Source organism: Cavia porcellus, unplaced genomic scaffold (genome assembly GCF_034190915.1).
Source record: "Cavia porcellus strain 051 isolate PalLab524CR breed Dunkin Hartley unplaced genomic scaffold, mCavPor4.1 scaffold_17, whole genome shotgun sequence".
In the NCBI taxonomy this organism is placed as follows: Eukaryota; Metazoa; Chordata; class Mammalia; order Rodentia; family Caviidae; genus Cavia; species Cavia porcellus.
The window spans coordinates 32,282,822-32,306,501 of NW_026947500.1; the positions used below are offsets into that span (position 1 = coordinate 32,282,822).

The 23,680-nt window shown below is 45.3% G+C and overlaps 1 long non-coding RNA gene across 1 annotated transcript; it reads right to left on the reverse strand.

Moving 5' to 3' along the window:
* Positions 1 to 2,927: 2,927 nt before the first annotated feature.
* Positions 2,928 to 10,968, reverse strand: LOC134471196 (uncharacterized). The gene is made up of 2 exons (XR_010040505.1): positions 10,806 to 10,968; positions 2,928 to 3,616 (listed from the first exon to the last, which is right to left on the reverse strand). It is a non-coding gene; the product is annotated as an uncharacterized LOC134471196 (long non-coding RNA).
* Between the last annotated feature and the right edge of the window lie 12,712 nt (positions 10,969 to 23,680).

The window sequence follows — 23,680 nt, forward strand, 5'->3', positions numbered from 1 at the left end:
AAAGCCAGGACTCAGGTGCCAGGTGGAAATAGGATTGGAGCAGGAGCGAATTGGGAATGCATTGAGAAGTCCGTGTTCCCGCTAAAAGAGAGCCTGCTGTCGCTTCTCCTGGTATCTGGCCTGTGCGTGCAGTGACCTGGCTTAGATGTGGGGACCGAGCAGACAACAGCTAGTCAGTGCTTTCATTAAAGCTGACAGAAAATGCATGCTGTGAACTCAGAAATGACTAAAAGATAGTCAGCTTGAGCAGCCTCTATTTCCCATTCACGTTTCACATGCTACTTTTATATTTAGTTTTATCAGCTCTTCCTTTGTACTATTATTCTTTGAACAAGATCTTATTCATTTCAAAAGTGCCAGCATGGTGGCACCCACCTATAATTCCACCACTCGGGAGGCTGAGGCAGGACATCACCATGAGTTTGAGGTCAGCCTAAACTACATGGTAAGAGCCTGGCTCAAAAAACACAAAACAAGCCAGGTGTGATGGCACACTCCTGTAATTCCAGCACTCGGGAGGCTGAGGCAGGAGGATCATTGTGAGTTTGAGGCCAGCCTGGGTTGTAAAGTGAGCCCATGGCCAGACTGAACCACATAGCAAGACCCTGTCTCAAAAAGACAAAAAGAAACCAAAAAACATCCACAAAACAAAACCCAAAAGTAACATACATTCACAGCGAGAAAAAAAATAATATAAGCAAAATAAGAAAATTTAAATCACCTATAATTTCTCTATCCAGGAATAGCAGCTTAATATGTTTATAGACAGCCTGCAAAACTTTGTTCCATGTGTATAATTATCATCATTATGTTGATGATGCACAAAAATTTAGCTATTTTATATCTATTGTTTTGTATATCTATTCTTGAAGTTCAGGGTTATTATCTTTTTCTTTGACAATGTAGACTTAGCACCAGGAATCTGAAAGTATTTTATTGCATGGGTATCTTGTTGATATCATAAAATCAGAAGCAGAATAATATTTATTAGAAATATCAGCCTAGGGCTCAGAAACAAATCGCTTGTGCCTGAGCAGCATGCTTGTCTTCAAAGTGGTCATGAAAAACCCAAAGCCCAATGGAACCATATATCACCACTACATAAAAAATAATAACAAACCTTGATTTATATCTTCATATTTTCTGTCTTGTTCTTGCAGAAAAGTTGGTAAAGGCTGATTAGACTGTTACACCCACTTTTTTAGAAGATGAAAGATAGGAGAAAATATTACTACAATGAGAGGAGGAGAAAGCCCACAGGAAAAAATCAGTTTTTTTTAAAAGCTCGAGAACTTGTCAGCATGATACACTGCTCTGAAAATTACAGCAAACAGAGATGCATGTGAGTTATTCTTTGGATGAAAAGTTTCAGTCATCTTTTGGGCTCACTTCTTAGATATTTGGATATCTGTGAATGATAAGCAAGATGGGCAAACTGAAAAACAAAAAGAAAATTCTAGAATGAGAGGTGTTTGGGTAAAATGGTCTTTCACCACACTTCCAGCTACAGACTTCATCAAAAGAGTTTCTAGCCATCAAGAGGAGCAGAGCTTAACATTAAGATGAAGGTGGGTTCCTTTTAATGATGTTAATCCTGCCGGATTGATATGAAGCAGAAATGTGTGCGGAGATAGACCACCAGGCACAGGGCCCACTTCTCCATTTAAACAGAGTCACCTGGCAGAAACTAGTCTGCAGGATTTCTGAGAACATATATTATTAGATGCTTCTCACAGAAGTGTTACACGAGAAAACACTTGGTTTAGTAAATTTTGTGTGCCAAAGCGTTGTGACAATTTCTGAATCTACTGACTTGGAATTTACAACATTTTATGCACAGCAGACCTAAGTGTTAAAAAGTGCTGATGATCAACTCCCTGGTGCTGGTTGGGGTTTGCTTGCCCGGAACTTGGGGCAGCTGCTCTCTTTTTATTCTTAGACAGGCTACATCTTCACTGGGGAGAAAAGTCTTACGCATCCAAAAGCATAGGAAAAGGCCAAGAGAACCACAGGTTACATTTACTGAGAAAGTTTCAGGAAAGAAAATTTTGGTGGTATAAGTGAAGGAGCTGAATTCCAACACTGATTTTTCTTTTTACCCTAACAGCAATAAGAAAAGAGAAGGAAAGAAAATTTTAAAAAGCAAAGTAAGTAAATAAATAGATATTATACTCCATTGTTTCATAGTCCACATACAAGCAATGGGAGGAAAGCCAACTAAAGGCCATGTACAATGGAGGTAACAGAATAAAGAGAAACAGTGAAAAATGGCAAAGGATGCTGGGAACGAAGACATTTATGATGCTCATTGAAACAAATATTTTTGCATGTCTATAATGCCAGGTACCTGGAAGGCTGAGGTAGGAGTATCAAGAGTTCAAGGCCAGCCTGAGCAACTTGGTGAGATCCAGCCTCAAAGTAAAATACAAGAACCAGCATGCAGCTCAAAGTGGGAAGGGAAAGAGGGTTGCAAATGGCCAGACCTGGAGGCACACACCCATAATCCCAGAGTTTGGGAGGCTGAGACGGAGGATCATTGTGAGTTCCAGACCAGTGAAGCTACAAAGTGAGCTCAAGGACAGCCTCAAAGGCATAGTGAGACCCTGTCTCCAAAAGACAATTTTTTAAAATTTTAAATGTTATCACAGTGTTATCACATGGCCCAGCAATTCCATTCCTAAGTATCTACCCAGGAGCATTGGAAATTCATGTCCACATGAAAACTTGTGCACAAATATGGATAGCAGCATTGTTTAAATATACCCAAAAAGCAGAAGAAACCTCAAGTGTCTATCAGCTAATAAATGGACAAACCATGTTCTATCCACACTGTAGAATATTAGATGACCACGAACAAATTAAATACATCTGCTACAATATGGACTGAACTTGAAAACATCTTGCTAGGTGAATGAAGCAGACACAAAATCATTTGTGGTTTTATTCCATTTATGAGAAATGTCCACAGTAGCCAAATCCATCGAGACAGAAAGTAGATTAGTGGTTGCCAGTTGCTGGGGGCGGAGAGAGAGTAGGGAGTGAATGCTAACTGGTATACACTTTCTTTTGAGAATGATTACAATGTTATAAAATGAGTAGCCTGGCGGTTGTACAGCCATAAGTATTTTTAAAACCACAGAATCACACATTTTAAATGGATGCATTTCATTGTAACAGTAAAACACATGGTGATTAATTTCTCTCAAAACATCCCACCTACTCCAAACATGCTCATCCCATTGTTCTTTAGTGGGGCTGTCATGGCTGCCTCTGTGTCCTGAATTGACTCAACACATTTCCTGTTCATGGTCATTTGGAGAAGAGCCAGAAGTCTCACGGTGCCAAATCTGGTGACTAAAGTGATGAGGACACACTGTAAAGCTTTTGGTCTCCCCTCTCTGCTGGATGACACTTGGTGGCAGGATTCATTGCATTTTTGATCACACCTCGTGAAGATGCTCATGAAGGAGGACTTCCAGAACTGCTTCAGAAAGTGGCCAGAGCACCTGAATCCCAGCACTTGGGAGGTTGAGGCAGGAGGGTCGTCATGAGTTCGAAGCCAGCCTGGGCCACATAATCAGTTCAAGGTCAACCTGATCTATTGATTGAGATCCTCCTGTTTCAAAAAAAGAAAAATGTGACCAGGATGATGGGATAAGTGTGCTCAGAGAGGAGGATTTTGAGAGGGGTTAATAACAATGTGTCTTTTACTGTAACAATTTTTTAATTGAAACATTTTACCCTAGTTTTTCCATCACACCTCATAAAAACAGCCAACAACATCTTGCTGCTCTACAGAAAAAATGGAGAAAAGCTCCTGAAGGAGGAAAGTGGAAATAGGGCAATGGATTAAGAAGCCACTGCAGCCACCAAGGCAACAGAGGACAGTGGCTCCCCCACCTGGCAGGGGATGGAATGGACAGAAAAGAAAAGAAATGGGAATCAGGGAGTTTCAACTTGGGAGAACGGACAGACCCTTCACCACCCCGCATCAACAGCAGAAGCAAAGCTGGGTGCAAATGGGCAAACCCACTCTGAACCCTCACTGTAGCCCTGTGAGGTAGGTGCACTCACCCCCACTTCCAACTGATTAAATATGGCTCAAAAATAAAGAGAGACAGCCTGGCGAGCGTGCATGCTGCAATGGAGGGCAGCCCGCTCGGCCACCAAACCCTGCCTCAGTCACAGAAGAGTCTAACTCAGGTCTCAGCCAAGCAGGGAGGGTCTTTAAAGAAGGCTCCCTTTTTGGGGTGTGCCGGGTCTAATGCTAACCTGCTTGGGGTGTGGATGTAGCTCGGTGGTACAGTGTTTGCTAAGCATGTATGAGAAAGAAAAAGCAAGAGTGGAGGAGGGCATGCTTGTAATCCCAGCAACCTGGGAGGCTGAGGCAGGCAGACGGCAAGATTAAGCTCAGCCTGCAACTTAACAACTTAGAGAAACCCTGTCTCCAAAACAACGACAAAATAAATAAATAAAAATTTTTAAAAGGACTAGGAATAGAGCTCAGTCTGAAGATTCAATCCTTGGTGCTGAAATTTCTTTTTTTTTTTTTTTTTATTTCAAAGATAGTAAAATACAACCAAACAACAGACAAAGCCAATCAAGACAATGCAGTGTAATTGGTACAGAACTTCAGAGCAGGAGACCGGGATAACAGTAATGGGTATCATAGTATATCTCATTATCTTCACAATAGTTGTCCTTTCAATCAGGTATAGCAAAATCAAACCAAAAAGAAATTTCTTTAACTGAATGAAAAAAATTTTAGTATTTGTAACAGGGCATTCGTAAAGCATTCTAATGCAAACTCGCTTGTGTCACCATCATCCTGACTGCTCTTCAGAGATTCGCTGTCGTCACCAACAGCTGACCCAACCTCTAAGGCCCTTGGGTCACCCTGACCCCCCAGCTCCCTCCAGCCTCTTCTGTGCCTGTCCCCCCACCAGCACACCCTCCCACTGTGCACCAGCCGCAAGGCCTCCCGGTCACGCACCAGGCTCTCCCTGACCCCAGGCCTCTGTCTACGCTCTTCCACCCACCACCTCTGTGCATCAGGAACTCCTGCCTGTCCTTGTCAGCCCCGGCCCCTCCACGCAGGCGAGGTATCCTCTGAGACAACCACAGGGCCTCCTGTGCAGCCCCCTCAGCGGAGTGGGATTAATGGGTGACTGGGTTGTCAACCACCTGGAGCAGATGACTGCGAAACCCATAGGAAATGTAAGGGGACCAGAACACCTCTATTGCCTCCTTTCTGCTCAGACCCCTGCGCTGTGTGGCTGGAAACAGTGCTCTGCTGAGTCCCTAGGGATGGAGGAAACATCCCCCAAAGGGTAGGCTTGAGAAACACAGCATGGTTAGTAAACTGCCCCTAAGCCCATCACATCCGGTTAATCATGGCTCTTCCTTTGGCCCAATGGGGACTGCAAGTTTGGAGCCAGCGTAGAATCAATCAGGACTTTGGGTGACATCAGCAACCCCTTTCTCTACCCTTCCCCCCAGAACAGGGCCTAACATTTGCTATATACCACTCTGACAACTGGGGAGGCAGGAGAAACACCCTGCCAAGCCCTGGTGGGTGCCTCTCCTTTAAGGAAAGCTGAATAAACATTGTTGGCACATCAATTTGATAGGGCGTCTACTTATTAGCCTGCCCAGGTGCTGCCACGTCCCAGTCCAGACCTATCTAGCAGAACACCCATCGCATAATAAGAACTTGTCTATAGGTCCTGCTGAGATCTGTGTACCATTGGAATCACTGGTAACACTTGAGCAGCTAAAGCCACGTATTAATTCATTGAATTGTCAAAGCAATTCTTTGAGGCAGGGGCTATTTCATCCCCATTTTACAGGTGAAGTAACTGAGCCACAACAAAAGAAAGCAATAGGCAGAGCTGGGTTTCAAGCCCAGACAGGCTCCATCTTGTGCTCCTGACCAGTGCAACTTATTCCTCTTTGATGGGAACTGAATCAGCCTTTTCACACAGAAATAACCCTGAGAAACTTTTAATAAGTATTTGCTAAGTGAATCTCCAGTTAGTAGAAGACAGTTATGCATTTGTTTAACAAATGTTTAAGGGCCTCCTGGGTGGCCCACACTGTTCTGGCTGCTGGCACAGAGGGGCAGTGAAACAGATGTCCTGTGAAGAGGAAAGCCTGCCCTTCCATGCCCACCAGGTGGCCACCCCACTTCTGGTTCAAAAGAGGGGAAAGTTCATTGCCCTAAAAAAGTTATTGTTTGCTTTGAGATAGCCCTGTTTCTTTTTGCTCAAGGGGCTGGCTCCCCCCAGTCTTCTTCCTACCTAAGAACACAAAACTTTGTTCTATGAGCTCATGCATGCGACAGCTTTTTGCATATCTAAAAATACGTTTCATATCTAGCTCAGGCTTTCTCTCTTCTAGTGTAGCCTAAGCTCTCTCCGTTCCTCCATCAGCTCATGCTCCAACCTTGGCTCTGCAGGACACCCTCCTCCCTCACTCATGTAAACTCTACCAACAACTTCCTATGTACCAGGTACTTTGCTAGAACCTGTGAATAAAGAAAGAAGGCATAGTTGCTTCCCTCAAGAAATGCATGATGAGGGGCTGGGGATTTAGCTCAGCAGCATAAGTGCCTGCCTTGCAAGCAGGCAGTCGTGAGTTCGATCCCTGGTACCAATAAAAACGAAAAAGACAAAAAAAAAAAAAAAGAAAGAAAGAAATTCATGATGGTGCATGCGTGTAACCCCAATGCCAGGGAGACTGAGAGGGTAGTTTGCAAAGAGTTTGAGGCCAGCCTAGGCTACATAGTAAGTCCAAGGCCAGCTGTAACTACATAGTGAGACCCTGTCTCATAAAACAAAACAAAACAAATCAAAAACCTCTAGAATTAATTCCATTACTGTTAACCCATCCTGTGCTAATGAAATGAAAAACAGACATGTACCTAGACACAGATGAATAGATAAACACTTTATGTTTTATTCATCCTTGGTAGATACCTTCTCATTTTAGTTGAGCAACACATTCAGACATAAAAGCTGGCTTAGGAGCCAGGTTTCAAATTCAGCCTCTAACTGCAAGACCTCCCTGATGGTCTGTCTGTCCAAGAGATTAAAAGAAATCATGACTAAAAATCATGGTCTAATAGCAACCCTATGGCTGACACACAATACATTCAAGCAACATTTGTTCTTGGCTCACTGGGTCATCGAGATTTTCTAAAGCCTATGTCAACCGGGAGTGGCGGCACACACCTGTAGTCCCAGCACTTTAGGGGGCTGAGGCAGGAGGATGGCTGCCAATTCAAGGCCAGCCTGGGCTCCATAGTGAATTCAAGCCTGTCTCAAAAAACGATCAAAATAAAACGATCCAAATTAAAGCCTGTGTCTGGACACCTAGCTGTGCCTCTGCAAAGCTGAACGCGCAGCTCCTAGGTTTCAGTCTCCCCACTGGCAGGCCAGCCCTCCTCCACAGCTGCTTCCCCTCAACTGCTGACTGCTGGGCCAGCTCCAGGCGCTCGGGAGTCCACAAAGCGGCATCGCCACCTGGAGGCCAGCAGGAGCATCGGGTGAGAAAACCAGTTCCCAGCTCCGGTGCTAAGGAGGCCGAGGTCACAGGCGCGTCCCCAAAGGGGCCAATTAGCGTTCCTGGGAGCGACCCCTCCTGCACCCCGGCTCACGCGCGCGGCTGCAGGCTGGAGAGTGGAGTCATCGATCCTGACCCACTTTTCATAATTTCTTAAAAACACAACTGTAAAGTATCTTGGGGGAAAAAAATGCGCAACACCCATGCTCGGCTCAGAAGGCACCCACAGCTGCAAAAGGTTCCACCCAACGAGTCCTGCGACGTGGATGGCAGTAAAGCGAATGCACGCTCCCCGGTGATCAATTAGGCTAGAAAACATTGATCTAACTCAAGTCAAGCGGGTTCTTTACGGAGAGACTCCTAAGAGCTTTGCGCATGCTGACGCGTGCTGTTAATTTTCCAAGTCTGAAATGCAATGTGCAGTGTTTCCCGGATTTGAACAGCTGTGGGCGTCCTGCCATCACCACCACTAACCACAAACTCTCCCTCTCTGCCTCTGTCTCTCTCTCTTCTTTTCAGGAATAATAATGAATCAGTCGGCCCAGGCTTAGCTACTTCCACCAGCCTGTGTGTCTATGTGATTGTTGTTATTGTTGGAGACAGGGTCTTGCTCTGTAATTTAGGCTGGCCCTGAACTCACCATGGAGCCCAGGCGGACCTCCAACTCGTGGCAATCCTCCTGCATCAGCCTCCCGAGCTGGGTTTGCACCAAGAATGTCTATAATAAGAAGCAACTCTTCCACAAGGAAAGGTTCACAGTCTATTGCTTAGAAAACTTTTTCTTATAAAAAAATTTTTTTGAAACATTATAGAACAGTAACCTATTTTGGAAGGATAAAGATGTATATACATGTGGGGAAGGGAGTTGGGGTGGAAAATACTTATTAATTATATGCTTAAGAGATCATGATGTTGGTGTGAATTTATTGAGGTGAGAAGGTCTCACTACACTCTGTTAAGCAGAAAGTCACAAAATGGCACATATGGCATTGTCAATTTTTTATTTTAAGAAGTGTATTAGTGTATACAAATATCAAGTAATTGGGGCTGGGGATTTAGCTCAGCAGCATAAGCACCTGCCTTGCAAGCAGGCAGTCATGAGTTTGATCCCTGGTACCGACAAAAAGGAAAAAGACAAAAAAAAAAAATATACCAAGTAATTGTCTGGAATGGTTCATCAAATTATTTTAGTCCATTTCTGGAGATAAAATGATGAGCACATTTTTTTGACTTTTTTGTTTTGTTTTTGAGTTTGGTTTGGTTTTGAGTCTCTCTATATAGCAGTCCAGGCTAGACTTGAGCTCACTATGTAGCCCAGGCTGGCCTTGAACTTGTGGCAATCCTCCTGCCTCAGCCTCCTGAGTGCTAGGATTACAAGCATGCACTACCCTGCTGGCAAACAGGTTGTGTGTGTGTGTGTGTGTGTGTGTGTGTGTGTGTGTGCTATTATAAAATATTCCTAACGAGAAGAAATTAAGAATTGTTATAAATAGATGAGGTAATGGATATGTTAATTAGCTTGGTTGTAGTAAACATTTCATAACATATATGTATCTCAAACCGTGTTGTACATGTTAAATATGGATGATCTTATTTATCAATTATATTCAATAAAAAGTGAATTTTTTTTTTAAAAAAAGATATATATTTGGGAAGGGAAAAAAGGCACAAACTGAATGTTCAAAGTGGCGACCTTTTTGCTGGGATAGTTATTTTTCTATATTTTATGTTTTTCAAATTTTCAGCAGTGAACATATATGTAAAATGTAAAATAAAACCACAAAATATATGTTGTAAGATAACCTACCATCTCCGTTAACTATTATTATACAGAATTCATCAGAGGTAACATTAGTGAAGGATATCTAAACACCACATAAATATGATGAGGTAAAGTAGGATTTCCTGCCCCAATTTTTCACTATTTTGTTTGACTCAAGATTTCACTATGTAGCCCAGACTGGACACAATTTTACAGCGATCCTCCTGCCTCAGCCACCCGAATGCGGGGATTATAGTTGTGTGTCACCATGCATGGCTTACCCCAATGTAAAGATGGAAAAAAATTGAAACAGAGAAGTAGATCCTATAAAGACAAAAGTTGCATGTTACATTATATCCCTCTTTGCTATCCTCCAACACAAAAACACTCACACACACACACACACACACACTACACAGAGACAGGTGACACTATTCCTCCAGGGAAAGAGCAAGAGGGCCTCGGCGAGGTGGCCTTGCTGCTGGGGGCCACTCTCTGCCATTTCTTCAATGGTCCTGGGGTGGAGGCCTATTCTAAACATCTTGACATAAACATACAAACAGATAGGGGCTGGGCTTTCCTACACTACTACTTGGGCCGGTCTCTTTCCCTTCCTCATTGACCACAGAAACCCCCAACTATTTTGTGCTCCTGTCTTATTGAGTAGAATAATTCAGTCCTCTCTGGGACCCTTCACCATATTCAGAACCAGCCCCTGCTTTAAAAAGCCAAATGCCATTGAGGGGCCCTTTTAACGAGCAACACCTAAGCTTGTGCCTAGGCACACACTAGCTCTCCCACCCCACACCTTTCCACCCTTCCCTGGGGAAGGGCATGCTGCAAAGATGTGCTTCCACATTGATATCAAGCCTGCCTGCCTCCTCGAAAAGGCAGGAGTGGCTACTGTCAACTCTGGCCTTAAAAGTATTCTTGTTTTCCATCACACATTATTTTATCCATGTTGATTCTTTCATTAATTCCATTCTACAGGTGAAAAGACTGAGGCCGGGTAATTGGCCTAAGGCATTCATGCAGGTGCATAGCTTGACCTCTGTGTCCCCACATCTCAGGCCCCCAAGATTTACAGGAGAACAGGGGTGCAGAGCTCCAGGGCAATGGAAGTGGCTGTCATAAAAACATATCCACCTGACTCAGTTTTCTCAGTCTGAGGACAAACCAGTTAGGCAGACCTGGCTGAAGCAAACACACAGTTCTTCAGCGTTCAGGTTTCATCAACCGGTTAAAAGTGGTGGGTTTCTTTGCTTCTTTCATGAACTCTCTAATAGAAAATTCCGCCTTTTTCTCCTCCCTTCCCACCACCGCGCCTGCTTCTTTGGTAGGAGCCAGGCAATTACCCACATTCAAAAACTACTTCATTCAGTTTAAACTGTGAAACTGATGAGAGAGCCTTTTCCTTTGTCCTCCTTGAGTCCAAGAAGTAGATACAGGGCCCTTCCCTTCACCACGTGGCTCCATTTACCTCCGCTCCAAGGTCCCAGGGTCCTGCAAGGTCCACGAAGCAAGTTATTTGTCCTTCTCCTTCTTCGAGGTGAGCTTGCAGCTGACTTCCCCTGGCAGCTGGATCTTAAAAAGTGAGCCGAGCTCGGGGCAGAAGGCATCACAAAGCAATCTTAGACAACCGGTGTTCTTCATTACATCTGCAAAATGCCGCCAGCACCTTTGACCAAACATTAATACTGCAAGACTTTGACATCTTGTGATGTAGCTGGAGTTTGAGAAATGGGGCTGAAGGTTGATTGGGGTCCCCAAAATAAATCTTTTCTATTGCCATGAAACAGTTACAGTTGCACAACCGAAATATCAGCCCTTTGGAAAAGCTATCAAACCCACTCATGCAGTTGGGTAATAGCATCGTTGAAAGCATTTCTCAGATGCCTGGTGTTCAAGCACTGTCCAGGGTGAGTTAAGCGGACACATTCCATTACGGGAGACATTTCCAAGACAGGATATATGTTTCTGGTACTAGCAGTGAGGCTGGCTCAGGCGAATGTCAAAGTACCTCTCTCAGAGGCCAGCGTGGATATTAGAATAATAACTAACATTTATTGAGTCCCTTCATTCACCAGCTCCATGTAACATGGCTCGTATATACATATTGCCTCACGTAGTCCTCCAAGCAAACCCTGATAGAGGTGCTGCCTCACCCCTGATTTACAGGAGGAGGAGCACAGGCTCCTTGCCCTTGAGTAGCCAGTCCAAGATTGCACAGCTAGGAAACGGTGGAGATAATTCAAATCCAAATCCCCTGACACCACGGTCCACTCTGTTAACCATGGCGCCACACCTGCATGATTCATGTAGAGTGGTTCCAACATGAGTTTTGGAGGAGGATGGTCTTGGATTCAAATTGGGCCTTCATGAGTCATTTGGACCGTGTTTATGGACTCTGAGTCGACTTTTTATTACTGTAACAAATACCTGCGAGGAATATAGACATATACAGAGAACAGGTTTTGAGGAGTCAATCTCTGATCCATTGGCTCTGCTGCTCCTGGGCCTGCAGTGAGGCAGCACACCATGGTAGGAGTGCATGATGGAGCAGAGCCTTCATCTCATGGATAGAAAGCAAAAGAGAAAAATCAAGGGTGAAGTCTCACTGTCCCTCTCAAGGGCATATCCCAGTGGCCAGGAGACTCCCTTAGCCTCCCACCTCTTGAAGTTCCCACCATCTCCCAGTGGCACCAAACTAGAGATCAAGCCTTTAATGCATGGGCCTTTGGGGAAGTTTCCAGACCCAAACCATAGCATACTTTAAACTTGAACCTCATCATCTGCAAAACATAATGACACCCATGTCTTGTTTGAAGGGAAGTAAAGAGAGAAATAGTTCTATAGTCATATTATATCTAAAAGCCCACATGAATCATTTCCAGAACCAAAATCCTTTTTTAATTTTTTTTCAAAATCCTTTCTTAAAATGCATAGCAGAGCTGGAGCTAGGGGCACATACCTGTAATCCCAGCACTTGGGAGGCTAAGGCAGGTGGATCACCACAAGTTTGAGGCCAGACTGAACTACATAGAAAGACCCTAAATACTAATACTAATTAAAATAATAATAATGATATATTGACCGGAGCCGCGGGAGACAGGAGACCAAAATCGAGCAGGATCAGCTCTCAAACTTTATTGCGTACAGCGAACCGGACCTAACAAGGTCCGCCACCCTCAACGTTGGTTCCTCTTCCGCCCGTTGGGGGCAGGAACAACCTCTTATAAGGGGAAGCAGTATCTAATCACAGAGAAGCGCGTCTAACAAGCTGATAGGCTAGCGTCACGGGTAACTGGGCAGACATGACAATTTGGCGGGCTTGTTCAGGCCGGGAAGAACCCGGAAGCAGGAAATGGGCGCCATCATAGGCAGCTTCCCACATCTCCCCCTTTTTTATTTATTAAAATAGGATGGTCTGTGGGTCCCTCCAAGGTGTCTATGACCTTGTTGCTGTTAGACACCTAGGAGTGGGCCTACCTTGTAGGCCGAGGCATGAGAGAATGTAGAGGTCTATACCCTGCTGTGCATCACCCTGTTTTGTGCATATCCTTGCGCCAGGACCATGCTCAAGGTGAGTGGTTCATTTTTTCGCAGGGCCAGGCTTTTGTGAACCGAACCTGGATGCATATAGACATTCATTCTTGCCTTCCCCCCAACCTTTGGGGCGGATGGCACTGCAGTACCCTTGGTCTCGCATCTCAATGCCAATAATTTGACTCCAGGAGGGACCCCTGGCCTTAAAGGCCATGTATATCTGAGTGGAGCCTGTCTTAGGTTGACCGGGAGGGCTTTTCCCGTCTTACCCATCATTGGCTTGCCCACTCAGCTCTTATAGCTGATGTTCTGCAATGTGAAGGAGATATGCGGCGGCCTGCTGGCCTGATGGGCCACCTGCTGCCATTTGCATGGCTGCCATAGCTGTGATCTTAACCTGCTGCTGAGTTTGTATGAGGCGATCTAACAAGCATTTAATAACCACAAGGCCCCACTAGGATGGCCACAGCAATCAGGATCCAAGTAGTCAGGTTGGGCCAGGAGAACCAGGAGGTGACGCGTTCCCACAAACTTGCTATTTTTAACAGTGTTGGTCAAATTTGTGCGAACAGGGGTGATTAATAGGAACCTACAGAATAGAAAAAGCTCCAAACCAGACATTTTAGTTTGTAGATGGTCTCGGGCGCTGAGCGTCGGTCCCAGAAGGGTCGAGTTGACTTGTGTCCGCGGGCTTATCCTCCTGTGCTTTATCAGGAACTGGTGGGGAGTTTACTGCTCGCGTCAATCTTTCCGGGACCCACAGCGGTTCGCAGCCTGGTTCCTGTGGGAAGACACAAACCGCACCTCGGGTCCAGCTAATCACTGGATCCGGGCCCATCCATTGTCCTGTAAGGACATCTTTCCATCTCACCAGCCCTTTGTCGGCCGGGGACGGGTTATTGTGCTCCATGGCAGGGGAATGATTATTGTGATTAAGGTTTAAAAAATTTATGGTAAAGAGTGCCAATGATATTCTTCCTTTGGGCGTTAGGCCATGGCCTATTCCCTCCTTTTGTTTTTGTAAGACACCCTTGAGTGTCCGATGGGATCGCTCAATGATGCCTTGTCCTTGGGGGTTGTAAGGAATGCCATGTTTAAGAGTGACTTCCATTTGTTGACAAAATGTCATAAAAATTTTGCTGGTATAGGCAGGACCATTGTCTGTTTTTAGTATATTGGGCTTTCCCCAAGCAGCCCAGGCTGCCAGGCAATGATTAATAGCATAGGTGGCCCTTTCTCCAGGTTCTGCCGAAGCAAACATAACCTGAGAAGCGGTGTCAACCGAAACATGTACATATTTTTCCGAATTCTGGGATGTGTGTTTGCCAAATATGATTGGGGCGCAGTCCTCTCGGGTTAACACCAATAGATTGTTGAGGTAAAGAGATCACACAGACCTGCCAATGCCTCTAAAAGCGCCATGGTAAATGGCGCATTGGGCCCATAAGCTGAAACTGCGTCCTTGATAGTTTTAAGTTGTTTAATTTCTAAGGGCTCATAATATCCTCCTCCTCCCCTGCCTCCTACTTGTACCGGGAATGCATGGAGACCGGAACACTCAAAGGGAAGCCGCGACCATACCCTCTGGTGGAAGGAACGTCCTCCTCCCTCCCCAGATGGGGGCGCAGAAGGCAACCCAGGAAGTAGCTCTCCCTCTAACCAGGGCGGTGCCATAGGTTGTGGGCGCCCTCTGGCGGCCACGGGTGGAGGTGGCAGCCCAGGGAGCAACTCCTCTTCCGGCCACGGCGGTGCAGTGGGGCCTGGCGCCCTGAAGGGGGTGATCATGGGTCGCGAACTTGCCAAAGGGCGGAAGGGCTTAAGCTCCTCCCGTAAGGTGGAGTAGCTCGGGCAGGGTGGTGTTTGGTTCCCCTTTTTATCTTCCCGAGCCCTAAGTTCCTCTTTTAACGGTATAGGAGGGTCATGCTTAGCAAAGACGACCTCCTCTTCTGAGCCTTCCGAATCCGAATCAGAATTAGAGCCCTGAGGGTCCTCCGGAGACCCACAATCGGCAGTGGCTCCGGGCTCCTCTGAGCATTCCGATCGAGCTCTATCAAAAGCCTGTCGGGCTGTATTAGCGAAGCGAAAGCAAAACAGATGCAAAGGGAAAAGAAAAGAAAAAAAAAACCCAGCATCCACTCGTGTGGCGCTCAAAATCTGTTAGGTGCGTCCACCCAACCCAGGTGACCCAGTACTCACCTGTCCCGGGAACCGCTGTATCTCACGTAGCTGATCAGGGTGAAGAGAAGAGGTGCTTGGGGCCTTCCGTTGTTATTGGGCCAGGTCCTCCGTCGTACCGCAGGCGACAGCAATCGCACCTCCCGGCCGAAGAGGCACGTCGCTGAGTCTTTTACCTTTTTTTCCCCGTACGGGCCACCAGATGACCGGAGCCGCGGGAGACAGGAGACCAAACTCGAGCAGGATCAGCTCTCAAACTTTATTGCGTACAGCGAACCGGACCTAACAAGGTCCGCCACCCTCAACGTTGGTTCCTCTTCCGCCCGTTGGGGGCAGGAACAACCTCTTATAAGGGGAAGCAGTATCTAATCACAGAGAAGCGCGTCTAACAAGCTGATAGGCTAGCGTCACGGGTAACTGGGCAGACATGACAATTTGGCGGGCTTGTTCAGGCCGGGAAGAACCCGGAAGCAGGAAATGGGCGCCATCATAGGCGGCTTCCCACAATATATAATATACATATCAGGAAGAAAAACCATGTTAATAATTATTGCATTCATTTATAAAACCTCCAGGCAATGGTTAGACACTCACTTATAAAAGTTGTAACTGTTATAAGTGGTAATTTTATTTTACTTTTAAGTTATATCTTTAAATAACCACACATAGGGGCTGAGGATGTAGCTCAGCGACACAAGCACCTGCCTGGCAAGCATGAGGTTGTAGGTTCAATCCCCAGTACCAAAATAAATAAATAACCAGCACAGTCCATCTAAATGAAACGCTACTGAAATCATCCTACTTCTCCTTTACCTTTTATGAAACTCGAGGTGATATCCTCAATTTGTGCCAAGATAGAATGGAATGTGTACCAGAAATCCCATCTTGACAGTGCCAGGTCATATCATATTCCTTCAAGATTTTAGCTTGTTCAGTATCTATCTGGAAATCTGAATAAGCAGACTGTCTTTGTCTCTTTTCTCATCACTGGGACACAATGCCTGACACTCTGGACCTAAAGGAGGAAAGGTTTGGTTCACAGTTTATAGCTCTCAGTCCATAGTCAGCTGGCTCCAATCCAAGCAGAGCCCCATAGCAGAGGAGAGGAGAGAAGAGCTGTTCCCAACATGGCAGTGGAGAAGCAGAGAGGGTCAAGGGAGGAGCCAGGAAGAGAGAGATACTCTTCCGGGTCACACCACATGTCTGACTTTAGGAGCAGTCCCAACCTCCTAACAGCAAGTTAGTTACAGTGCCCCTATAATCCAGGCACTTCCTGAAGAGTCTCCCCTGGATCCCATGAGACCTTAGGAGTCAATCTAGCTAGAAACCAGAACACAGACTCTCAGGACCAAGGCTGTTCTGGCAAAAGTCAGCCAGAGAGGCCAAAGGACAATCTCAAGAGAGTCATGGGTACTGGACACCAATTTTTGCTATCTCAGTTGATGGGAACTTGTGTCTAATTTGACCCCAAAGTCCCTATAAATTATAATCAGTAGCTTCCCCTGTTACAGGACTGGCATCGTCTAGGGACCCTCAAGACCGTAGCAACTGAGACCCTGCACCTGTGCACACTCTTCACACACCCTCCTGACACAATAGAGAAGGGCCCGGACCCCATCTGCCGCCATGTTCTCCAGGATTTCATTCACACAGATTATTTTCTTTTCTCTGTAGCATCAAGTCCCCTCCTCCAGCTTACTGTTCTATGTTCCCAGACATCTTTTTAAAATTCTATGAACCATCTATCTGATGCCTTCTCTGCTCCTTTCCACAGGAAAGCTTTAGAAGAGCTATTTCCCCTTGTTTCCATCTTTCTTCTTTTCTCACCCCACTGGGATCTGATTTTGTGCCCATATGCACTCCTGTCCCACTAAAATACTTGCTATGAAGGTGCCAGCGGCCACTTCTCTATCTTCCTCCTTCTGGACACCTTAGCATTAGCTAGCTCAGCTGGTCTTTTCCTTCTTCATGAAACGTGCTCCCCTTGAGTACATTCTCTGCCTGCTGGCCTCCTCCTCCTCACTTCCTGCAGGGCCTACAAATACTGGAGGGTCCTAGTCCCCACCCTCAAAGCTCTTCTCTTGCAACCCTACTCCCTAGAGAATTTCACCCAGTCCAGCCCCCGTGCTTTAACTATCATTTATCTAAGCACAGATGCCTCTCGAATGCACCACGATAGCCCAGATCTCCTCCCCAAGTCCAGAATCAGACACTGCTGTCCCCCTGACATCTCCACTCACAGTGTCTAAGAGGCACCTCAAACTCAACAGACCCAGAGAAGGAGCATTGTCTGTCTCCCAAATCCGTCTTCTTCAGTCCTTAGCCACTAAGGAAATGGCACTGTCCCACACACATTTGCTCAGGACCAAGAAACAAGAGTCACCTTGCTCCCCACCCCCCCCACCCCGTACATCCTAATTCCAATGCACCAGTGGATCTGAAAGATCATCAAGAGAGCTTGAGCCCAACTTCGTCCTGTGACATGGTTTCCATCTCTTCCCTAACAACCACCATTTACTGCATGACTTAGATCAATACACCCCACTGGTCTCACAGCCATGGTTTTCATTTTACTATAGTAGATACTCTACAGTGACCCCTCTGAAGTGTATTGTGGACCATGCCAAGCCCCGTTCTCAATTTAAAACCTCCGATAACTCCCCAATGTGTTGATAAACTCAAAGCCTTTATTATGGCTACAAGGGTAAGAACCAGTGTGACATGGCCCCGCCCACCTCTGTAAACTCTTCTCCTTCCGCCTCTCACTGCGTTCTCTGTAGTCCAGCTACCATGGCCACCTTCTGTCATCCTGGCTAAGGGCCTTTGTCCTTCCTGCTTTTCCTGTCTAGGGCACCATTTTGGCTAAAACAGCCTTCTCAAAAGCTCCTGTTCACATTAACCTATGCTGTCTTTCTTCACAGCACTTGCCAGCATGTGAAATTAGTTTATTTATCCATCTGGTCACACTGGAGTAGAGGCTTCCCACGTTAGGAAGTCAGGGAATAACAGGGAATCATTGCCATCCTTTGCACTCTCCCTGCTCTGAGCTTTGCATTTCAACATGGTTTCTGCCCACCTTGGCTTGGCAACCTGTTTGGATTTTCCCCTATTTGTGCAACTGTGTGTTGTCTGATCTCAGCTCCCCTTGACTCTTGGCTCAGCAGTTTCCCTGGATGTCAGCGCTCCTCACAGCTTCACTTGAGAGACACTTCCTCTACCATCCAGGCCCCAAGCCTGTTTCTCAGTGAAAGAAGTTATCTGAGGTCTCCTAGCCCACGTGGGAGCAGACGTATGCATTGCACTCTAAACTATAAGAAGCCTCCCCTCGAAAAGGGTCATTTTGACCACTGTGCCCTGAAGCAGCTAAAGCAAAAACAGGAACTCCAGCTGTCTAAGGGAGACAGGATTCGTTTTCAGTGATTTTCCACATGCTGGGCAGCCAGAAACCACTGGACTATCCAAAAAATTGGACTGTCAGGATTTGGCTGAAGCTTGCCAGACCAGAGAAATTGTCTGGCCCTGGAAGAGTGTTTCTGTTTCGTCCCAGCGGTGGCTGGCTGAGACGGTCTGTCATGCATGGTCTTGAGCAATGAGCTGCAGCCTGTCCCCTGCTACACAAAGAAAGCAGAAAGGGCACAGATCACCTCTGTTTCTATCATGGATGAAACTCCATCCTCGGTACCAGGTCTGAGGCATGTTGTGTTCATCACCTCACCCAGTCTTTCCAGGGGAATGAACGCAAATGATTATCCCCTCATTGTGTTAGCTAACGTTCTCTAGAGAAACAGAAGCAATATGAAATATAAGTATATAATTATACAAAGAAATGTATTAGGTAGGCTGACAGGAACAGAGTGGGGAGAGTCACAGTGGCTGGCTGTGGGATCAGAGGCTAGAAAATCCAAACTGGCTGCCTGTGTGATGGAAGCCAGAGGTTCCAGTAGCAGTCAGAGGTCCAAGGCCCGGAAGCTCACTATAGAGTCCCCAGGGTGAATCTTCATCGGAAACCTGAAGCATCTGCACTCAAGACTGAAGAAACTGAGGACCAGTGTCCAAAGGCAATGGCAAAGACTGGAGCTCTTCCAGAAAGAGCTTCTTTTTTCCCCCTTTTAATTCCATCTAGGCCACAAGCCTATTGGTCAGTGCCACTCACATCCAGAGTGCATCTTCTCCCCTCAGTTTACTGGCCTATATGATATTCACCCACGGACACACTCAGAACTTTACTAATACATTAGAGTTCTAATTCAGCTGAGTTGATGTTGACATGTCACAATTAGCAGTCACACCCATTTTACAGGTGACAAAACCAAGGCTGCGAGACAGGTAAAATAATTTGCTTAAGGTTGTATGAAAGGTTTGGAAGCATCCAGATTTCTCACTCCAAAGCTCATGCCCATAATCCTTACCCTCTAAGTATTTGATCATGGCTCTCTTCCAACACTCCCTGCTCATCAAATCATATACATCTTATGAGCCAGAATTTTTCCTGTGCTTACCCACATGGCACAAAAACTGATTATTAGACAGTCAACACATTTCTGTAAATTCATTCCTAATGCTATTGCATTAGCATTGCAATTTATACGTACTACGATTAAGAGATTACAATAAATATCCACTGTCATAACACACCAGCGTTGGCTTTTCTGCTTCCTACTATTGGTTATTTGGACTATGTCCAGTTTTTAGTTTTAATGTACAGTACAATAATCGGCTTTTACTGGAACATGAAGTGAGGAAAGCAGAAGACAAACCTAATGAAAGTACAATATCATTTTGCATCTTTCATGAGACTGTTCAGGGTGAATCCAATTAAGTAACATTCCAATTACACAACATAGAGAAATAGTTTGGGGACTATGCTAATAAAATTACCAACCTTCTCCAGTAAACTTACACATCACAATTTTCACTAAAAAAAATTAAGATTTAATATTTTACAAATGTGCCTCACTCCCTACCTAGCAAGATACAAATATTTTTCAAAAGTGGGTCTCAGGATACAAGTAGAAGAGTATCAGGATGCTGTGATTTGGGGGCTGGGGAGGCATGGCTGTCTTTTAAGAAATTTAATTTGTTAATAATGTACCACAGTGCGGGTGTCTATGTCACTTTAGGTCTGTGGTCTCTAGCTCCGATTTTTAAATTTAATTTCCTGAGTGCTTTAGCTGGCTAACGCTCAGGTACCCTCTAGTGGATGAGGTGAAGAACACTTCCGTGCCAGAGGAACCATCTGTCATCATTTCTGTGTTAATGTGCCTGCAAGTAATCAGAGCCTGCATTTTAAGGCTTATATACATGAAGGACACAGGAATAATGGTTGTTTTTAAGAAACACCTTCTATATTTATACTCATAGCTGATGACAGGCTTTGCTCTTAGATTCGTTAATATGAATAGGATTTGGGCCTGTCAATTTATTTTTCATGACTGATCTTGAAATTTGCCCCTTTCCTCACTCTCTTTGTAAATGAGCAAGAACTTAGTAACACCGTTATAATCAAACAGGTCGTGACACATCTTTTGAAAGAACTCATAGGTAGATTTCTTTTTTAAAAAAAAAAACTCTTAATTTTCACCCAAATGTAAGGAATTTTTAAAACACCATAACTTGATTATAAAATATATGTAATAAGACATACAGAAAATCAACTGTACCCAAATGTGATCCCTGAGATTCCAGTCCCTGATTCTCATGGGGGTGTCAGGGCCACCCTCTGACTTAAGGGGCATTATTTAGAGAAAGTTAACTCCTTCACTCTGTTTTGTTTCCACACTCAGATCAGGAATTTCAGATAAGGTGCCTTTTCTTTCTTAGAAGAGAATACCTGGGCTGCATGACCCAAGCTTGGGGCCTGGGTTATTTTGGTGAATTTATGTTGTTGCTCGTATTTATACAAAAGACATTTATGTGTATCATCTTGTACCCATATCTAATTATTTAATCCTGCATGCTCTTGTGCTCATATTTATTTAACTGTGTTAGTTAATATAATTATTGCAAATACTCTGAACTCTTAACCGTATTTTTTACCTTGGTGGGACAGCAGGTGATGGTAGAGAATGAATGATCTAGGGAAATTTCACTCTCCAAGCTACACTTTATCCAATACTTGTCATGTTTACAATATGCACATTTAATCTTTATACCTTATACATATTACTGTATTCAATTCTAGATATTGAGAGTTTTTAAAAAATTTACCCCCAGCAACTTCCCCAAGACACTCTTCAAGGCCCCACATGCCCAGACCTGCGGAAAATCCAATTTCCCTAAGCATAGTTTACCCATCCCCCTTCCTCCAAAATTCCCCAGCTTTTGCATCTAGTCCAGGAGCGGGCTCTGGCTGGACGCACGGGGTTAGGCCTAGAAGCGAAGCTTAGAGCGCCCCCTGGAGGCTCAGGGTTCCACAGAGCGGCCCAGTGGGTTAGGCCTAGAAGCGAAGCTTAGAGCGCCCCCTGGAGGCTCAGGGTTCCACAGAGCGGCCCAGTCAGGGCTGTGCTGGAATAGACCATCAAAAAAGAAAGCAGAGATGGTCTGAAAATGGGAAAAGGATCCAGAGAAGGCAAAGCAGGCGGAACAGAGGGACAGGGGAATAAAAAGAATTGAGTACATCTACCTAGTCCCTAAGATAAATGTAGGCAGGATGCACTACAAACACATACTGAAAAAATGTATATATATTCAAAAAAATTTTTTGTCTTTTGGAGACAAGGTCTCACTATGCAGTTCAGGCTGGCCTTGAGCTCATTTTTAGCCCAGGTTGATCTCAAACTCACAGCAATCCTCCTGCCTTAGCCTCTGAGTGCTGGGATTACAGGTGTGCACCACCATGCCCAAATAGCCAGGCGTACTCTCAGGGTGCTAACAAAATTCAGTTTCCACACCAGTACAATGAAAAGCAGATCTCAGATCAGGAGGAACTCATTAAAATAAATGCTGTCCTCCAGAGCTCTGTCTGGTCTAAAATGTGGAAGGCTGTGAGGATGGTGGCAGTGGAGCATCATGACACGTGCAGCTGTGACATGCAGGTCTCCCACTGAGGACCGCACCCTGCCTCAGCTCATGCAAATCCATGGGGATGCCTGAGAGGTATTATCCCAGCAGATTCAGGAAAGCAACGCTTCCCCCAGAGGATGAGTCCAGGTTTACCTCCTCTTTTTCACATTCTGATGTTAAGAAAACAAAATGTTGTGTTTGTACTCATTAACATAGTCATGGGTCTTGCTAGAAAATCACATTTGGTCCCAAGAATCTTGAAGAAAAATGGATACCCTGGATGATGCATGCCTGTATTTATCTACAACATACCCAGCCCACAGCATTCTGCCTACCCAGAAGTGCAGGGAGACTGGGCTTAGCCCATCCTGCCTGCAGACCTCAGAGCAGGTGCTTTTGAGAGAATCACTCCAAGCCCTTTTCTCCAAGAAGCCAATTGCTTATGGAGTGTCACTCTGGACCCAGTTATTCACCTCTCTGCACCTCAGTCTCCTCATCTACACCACAGGGAGAAGGAGATGTTACAAAGTTTAAATGAATGATATAGGAAAATGCACTCAGGAAAGATTTTCTGGAGATTAGGTTGTGTTACATGCAAGAGGCAGAGGATGAGACAGAGGATGTTGGGAGAAGGTCCAAGCTATAGGTGCAATGCTCATTCTGCATTAAACTGCAGATTTTGCAGCTGAAGCTACCTCATTCGGGCGCTGCTCCTGGTTTGGTGTGTCCAATGTAAGGCCAACCTAACAAGCGGTCCTAACAAGTGGCCTGACGACCACACTTGCTGCTGCTCCCCAAGCCCACTGTGAGCACCAAGACCCAGCCCTTCTCTCCTTTCCTCCATCTGTAATAATTATCTGGGGTGCCGGGTGTGGCCTCTACCCGTAACCTCAGCACTCTGAGAGATTGAGACAAGAGGATCACAAAGTCAAGCCCAGTGGGGAATGGGGGGACCCAGCAAGAGCCTGTCTCAAAGTTAAAAATTTAAAAGGATTTGGGGATGTAACTCAGAGAGGAGGCCCTGATTTCAGTCTCCAATACCACACACACACACACACTCTCTCTCTCTCTCTCTCTCTCTCTCTCTCTCTCTCTCTCTCTCTCCCTCTCCACCGAGGGAGTTTGGGAAGCAGCAGAAAAGGGAGTCAGGAAATCACAGCAGTCAAAGTCAGAGCAGTTGTGGCACACTCCTGTAATCCCAGCATTCGGGAGGCTGAGGCAGGAGGAGGATCATTGCAAATTCGAGACCAGCCTGGTTTACAAAGTGAGCTCAAGCCTGAACTGCATAGTGAGACGCTGTCTCAAAAAGACAAAAAAAAAAGCATGGGTCTTTAGCTGCCACTTACTCTGGGAAATGTCCCAGATTATTTGGCCTTTTTCTGTTTCAGTTTCCCCCTCTGAAAGTGGAAATAACGACAGTCACCTCGTGGACTGTTTTGCAGATTAAATGCGTGAAACATCTCACATTCAGAGTGCTGAACAAAGACAACTACACCAAGTGCTTTAAATTAAATGGTAGCACTGCATAAACCCCTATGGGAAAGAAAAGACAGGGCCCTTTCCTATTTTTCCAGGCTTCTTTGCACACAGGAAAAAAAAAAAAAAAAAAAAAAACCTCCCAAAGACAGCAGC